This window comes from Bradysia coprophila, chromosome IV (genome assembly GCF_014529535.1).
Source record: "Bradysia coprophila strain Holo2 chromosome IV, BU_Bcop_v1, whole genome shotgun sequence".
Classification (NCBI taxonomy): Eukaryota; Metazoa; Arthropoda; class Insecta; order Diptera; family Sciaridae; genus Bradysia; species Bradysia coprophila.
In genome coordinates this window covers 2211688-2217894 of record NC_050738.1, presented here as the reverse complement: position 1 = coordinate 2217894, position 6207 = coordinate 2211688, and the positions used below count along the sequence as shown (strand labels likewise).

The window sequence follows — 6207 nt, the reverse complement described above, 5'->3', positions numbered from 1 at the left end:
CTTATGTTTCATTGTCATGAGCTGCTTCCAAAACGGAATGTAGTGCGATCCAAGCTTATGGCTTGACTTCCATTGAGAGATATCGCTCGCAAAACCCGCAAAATTTCCTAAAATCACCCTCATCATCTCAATTTTCCACCATTTTTTCCATAAATAAGAAAACTACGCTAACTCGCTAAGCTACGCTAACTGATGTAGAAAAATACTTTCAATTCCAGGCCGTTTCTGCAATTGTTTCATATGCAATCATAGTGATACAATTCGAATTAGCTTATCATTAAGCGTCTGTAAACGCAGACATCGACTCATCCAAAACATACAGAACATACAGTGGTCAAACGATTTGTTTCTAATTTGCATGATTAATCGTGAATTAAATATAGAAAAACAAAATTAGAATTAAAGTTTTCAGTCTAAAAGTCACTGGACAGTTAGAACGCTTCGGAAGGAAAAATAGGAAAAACTGTGTGTTCCTACACTTCCCCAGGAAGAAATAGTTATTTGTTCAACGAGTGAAAAAAAAAGTTAAAAATTTTAAGTCATCTGAGAAAATTTGCTCCTCCCGCTGAAAATTCAGAAGCCTTTGATGTGAAAAACGTTGTACTTAACTCAGGAAACATCCTCGCAATGAAACTACTCAACCGTTCCCATAAACTCTATTGGTTGCATTTGAGAAAAAGTCGTTCAAGACATTTGGGTATAATTGCGCTGGTGGTATAGTATGAGCATTAAGTAGAGTAACAAGCTTATGTTTTCGATAATTTTATTACTGTTTTGCCTCAAATGCAGCTTTGGAAATGTATAAGTGTATTTCTATTGGTTATTTGGCGGTAATAAATTAAAGTTAAACTAACGGTCGACCTACTGCTTTGCGGCTAATTTGCTTCCGTCATCGGAGTAAGAAGTTCTACCCGAGCACCAGTGGCTGTCTGAAAATATTCATTTTTGAAAATGCTTGATAAATGTACGCACCGAAATATCGCACAACTTTACCTCAGACGATTTATTTTGATGATTCGATGAACTATTAACAGAATTCAAACGTTCACCATCTGGTACAATTACTTCGTTACAAGGTTCAACACCGTCATTGGTTCTCCGTAAACGGTCGTTCTCATCGAGTATGTACATAGTTCCGAATATCAACATGGTAAAGAATGCAGCAATTATTACTTCGTAATGCTATGTATGAATGAACACATTAAAAGAGGCGGTGGGTGGAATTGGTCGTTCGAATTTACCCGAAAATCAAAGAAGAACAGTAGTCTCAGTGAAGGTATGCCGATGGCGAAACTTGTCAGCCACAGTTGGATTAGTTTCATGTGCATGCTGTTGTATTTATCGGTATATTCAAGACATGGCTGTTTATTTACTGGAGCAGAAGCACCCATTTCAGCGAGAACTAATTTGCTGCGATAATAACAAAACACACAAAAAATCACTAAAACTATAAATTGGTAGATTAGGATTTGAGATAGAGAGAAAGAAGACTGATATATGATTGAATGGTCGATTATGATTTTGTTTTTCATCTGCGCGGCTTATGAGCATAAAGCACATTTTTTAGCTTCTAAAAATAAAATTTACAAAGATCGTAAAAACGATGTAAAATTTCTATTCGTGCCGATTGACGGTCAGGTGGGATATAATAATGTTTTCTTTATGTTTAGACTCAGCGAATATGACAATTTTCTATAGTAAATCTGGAAAATCCAATTAACTTATCAGTCTAGTCGAAGACACGTGCGTCTGGTACGAGACACACACGAAAATTTTAAATTTTCAGGGTAATCGGCATGGACTACAATAAATTAATTTAATCAATTCGAATAAGAAACTCAAACTAAAGAAACGATATTATGCCCATCCTTACCACCCTCCAGCAATTAATTTTTCGTCTAGAATGATCAAAAAGTTAAAATTCGGTCATGTCAAATTGTCACCGAGGATCATCACGAACAATGCTAACCAAATTATCACGAATGTAAAGGACAGATGGAGAAGAGATAATACTGAGAGTCTAGACGTTGGCACGACGATTTCACATCATCTTCAAAACCAAGGACTCAGCTCTGCTACAGTAGCAGTGCTATGCCAACTTAGCAAGGATCAAAAATGTCTGGACATTTTACTATCGAAGGAGACCGCTTCACTGTAAAGCATGTCCTTCAGTTGAAGAGTAAATTTGAGTTAGATTCGGTTTTAAGTGTGCCGAATGTATGCAATCAAGTGCGAGTAAGCGGTGGGTTTGATTCGTCAATCATAATGTACTTTGATTGTACCTTGCTTTGATTGAGCTTTGCCAACGCACTTCAAGCATAAGTGGTACTCTAAATAGGGTACTGAAACTGGACAGTGTATCGAACAAATTGTGGGACTGTGAAAAATTTCGGACACCTTTATCATACAAAGTAATACTCTATTTGGCAGCTGTCATTAATAGCACTTTTGCTTGAAGTGCGTTGGCCTTGCTTATTAAATTTGAACTTTATTCTTTCGGATTGGCCTTTTGTTTCTTTTAACGGAAATGAAGCACGTTTGTCTCTCGAGAAGGTGCCTGCGAGTGTCATAATGAGGATCAAGGTACATCCTATGCGTAAGAGGTTTCTAGTGCGTAATGGGTTTCGTTCGCGTAGCTTCAATCCCAAAAATATGCTCTGCAGATTCCTTGCTAAACCGTAGAACGCATATAGTGATAAAGCTTTCGTGCGCTTTTCGGCCTAGAGATCACGAGGACGCTTTAGGAAAAGAACTAGTGAGTGTTTATGACTAGCGAGACGAAACGGCTTCTCTGGGTCACTTTAGGTAAATTCGTGTGGTTTCAGTTATGGTTTTTGTTGATGGTTTACCTTTTTATTTTCGTGGTGATGATGGCGAGACTAAGTGGAGCTGGCTGACTGAGGTGAACTAACTGAGTGATTTTAATTTTCTAACTTTCGTTAAAGTATTCTTGCCGCTTATGTGTTGTTTTGATGTTCCTGTAGAGATGATTTCTTGTTTCTTATTTCTAAGAAACATTTTCTTACTTCATAACTCGAGCGGCAAGCAAAAGACGATTTGTTTGAATCTTGGATCTTGGCCTGGTTGGCAAGTAAAAGACCTACTAGTTAAATGTCTTCATTCGTTTCAATATAACCTTCACTCCATACGATATTCTATTGGTCCGTTGCCGATTCGCAACGTTAAAAATATTGAATGTCCTATTTTCTAACTAGTTGTACATACGTTTTGAATACCACCAAACGGAAATGTGAGTCATCAATTCGCCCTAAACAACAACTCATCGCATCCATACTGCAAGAACGTAGTATAGATTCGAACGCATTATCTGAAGCGTTTGTACGAAGTACAAATTTTGCTCCTGTGATTAATTACACAATTGCCAATCAATACCAAGATGGCAAACGCTACTTCGTTCTGTTCTGTTACAGAATTTGTCCTCTCCGGGGTTGAAACCGGGTTTTCTTGGTGGAAGACTAGTACGTTATCACTGAGCCAACCCATTCCTCAATTCCGATATGCACTAAACGAAACATACAATCATCAGCGCATCCGCTCTTCCTATTTAAATAATCATCGTCGGTGTGGAAGATGCAGATTTCGAAGCAATGAACGAATTAGATTCGAATGACGTTGGACTGATGGTCGACGGTCGTTATGCCGAGCGCGACATCGTTTAATTTGTTACACTAAATACATATGAATGGTCCATTGAGTCATTCATTAAGTCCTTCAGTCAGTCATTCAGTCCTTCAGTCATTAAGTCACAAGTGGGTTTGGCTTAAGCAGTGCCAGAAGAAATCCCGATCAATTGACAAGCTTTATGGGTGTTGACACAGCCCTGCTTCTAGCATGAACTTAGAAAATATTCGGAGGCTGATGAAATCACAGTGGGCACTGCAGAATAGATTACTTGCTTTCGTTGTATGAGTTGAAACATACAATAAAAACAATCCTAAGCGGTAGCTCGTATCACTAAAGCCTCCAAATTTTACACTTGTCAATTCAGTGTTCATGCTAGTGGCAGTGCTGTGGTGTTGAGGAATTTCGCGCCGCTTATACAAAATGTGTCATTTTGTCAACTATTGTGAATGACGCGGAGTGAAATTCCTACCAGCCGTTTTATGAGATCATGCGGTTTTAAACCTGATATAAAGACGCAAATACCGAATGGTCAATTTGAACACTATTTGCACCCGAGTGCAGATAGTCAATGTGAGCATCACTAAATAGTACAAATGAACCTGAATCATTTAAACTCTGGAAAATCATTGGAAAATCAGCGTTCGCAAGCCGTATGGATTGTATTATCGAAATTCGCTACAAACTGTGCAAGGAAGGAGTTTGGTTTGTTCCAACTCAATTCATCTTTCTACAAACTGGGCAAGGAAGGAGTTTGGTTTGTTTCTACTGAATTCATCCTTCTACAAACTGTGCAATTAATAATTTGGTTTTGCTCCGCCCTCTTACATTGACTATTTGCTCCCGGGTGTAACTAGTGTTCTTATTGACTATTTGCACTCGGGTGCAAATAGCAGCTGCCTATTTATTAATAATCATTAGCAGTGTCATCGGGTTTATCTGACAAATTTATCAGTTTTTTTTTAATGTATAACAGATTTTAATGCGGATGTATAACAGGCCGAAATATTTTGTGGAAATAAATATTTTGATACATTCTCTTGTCGCTTCCGATATTTAAACAAACTTTGAATATTTAAAATTGTTTTCTTGTGGAAAGCGATATCAATGGCTTTAAAAGTAATATACTAGGAAATTGCGTCTCACTTTCTCTAAGGCGTTTCTGATACATTGTGTGCCATCGGAGTTTTTGGAAAACAATCGTGTAAGTTCACCGGACCGAACTTTACTCACTTTACGTACTTCTTTTGCACTGGAAAAACTTTGAATTTTTTTTTTAAATTAAATAATTAAATTTCCGTCAGTGGAACTGGTTGAATTGGTCCTTTTCCATATGCTCTTACCAATTCGGATGCTGAAACTGTTGCATAGATCTGCAAACATAATTTTTGTTTATTTTCTCTCCAACGAAATCGTGGTAATCTTACGTGTGCAACGATGCTAAAAACAATGAAAGCAATCCATGCCAGCAGTACAGGCTGTTTATGTGCTAAAAATAATGCTACAAATACCATAAAGAACGTTAGAATCACCAGCAGTACAATGACAATGATAAGTACGAATTGAGACTGAAAGTTGGTAAGCAAAGGAATTAAAATCCAAATCTAGAATTTCCACTCGCAAATTGAGATGATTCACTACGAAAATCCATCAAGAGAAAGGATTGTTCGTTCACAGCGATCACATACTTACAATTTTCATTACGATGCTATTTTCCATACAAAGACTGAATAAGCCAAACAAACCAGATACGCCTAATGATACTTGGAGAATCCAACAGTATGTGTGCAAACCAAAAGATCCATGAACAGTAAGTTGGATTGCGGGCCAAATTAACATTATGGAAACTATCTGCACGAAAAATTATTTGAAAGTTAATTTTTGTAACAAAATTATCCACAACAATATTCTGGGTGCTATAGTGTACCACTTGCAAGCTGCATAATATTGCCACTGCGCATCGATCTCTTAGCCGACCATATTCGAACATTATTTCAAATTATCTTAATTTTACACGATTGACACGCTTTGAAGCGCTGGTAAATGCTTTAAACCGACTGAAACTTTTTTCTGCATTCACAGCTGACTATAAAATTATTTAAAATCCTCCGACAACACCATCACTGATGCATGATTCGTATATGTTCAATACAAAATCATCTTCTTCATGCTCAAAAAAAACGAAAAGTTAGAACTCCGATTCGTATACGTTCAACAGAACATCGTCTGCCTTTTGACTCATACACAAAAAAAAAAAAACGAAAAGTTGTTATTTTATAAATTCGTTTTAAACTCAGTTTAAAGATCTAAAAATAGTCCAGTCGATTGGGGCGTTTTTTCTTCTATATCATAAGACTGTTAAAGTTTATAAAACATTAATCGAAGCGTTCATATTTTTATATACCTAGGTGAAATAATAGCAGTGAAAAAGTGCTATTATTTCGCCGTCGATAGATAAAATAGCGTATTCACCTCTGTCCAAATGTTTATTTAGACACTTGGGGTTATAACATTCGCCTTCGGCTCATGCAATAACTCCCCAAGTGTCTAAATAAACATGTGGAC

At 37.0% G+C, this 6207-nt stretch overlaps 2 long non-coding RNA genes across 2 annotated transcripts; both read right to left on the bottom strand.

Moving 5' to 3' along the window:
- Positions 1–820: 820 nt before the first annotated feature.
- LOC119066833 lies at positions 821–1567 on the bottom strand. The gene is made up of 3 exons (XR_005085810.1): positions 1242–1567; positions 994–1182; positions 821–929 (listed from the first exon to the last, which is right to left on the bottom strand). It is a non-coding gene; the product is annotated as an uncharacterized LOC119066833 (long non-coding RNA).
- Positions 1568–4578: 3011 nt separating this feature from the next.
- On the bottom strand, positions 4579–5835 carry LOC119066832. Its single transcript, XR_005085809.1, has 4 exons — positions 5570–5835; positions 5335–5493; positions 5070–5210; positions 4579–5015 (listed from the first exon to the last, which is right to left on the bottom strand). It is a non-coding gene; the product is annotated as an uncharacterized LOC119066832 (long non-coding RNA).
- Between the last annotated feature and the right edge of the window lie 372 nt (positions 5836–6207).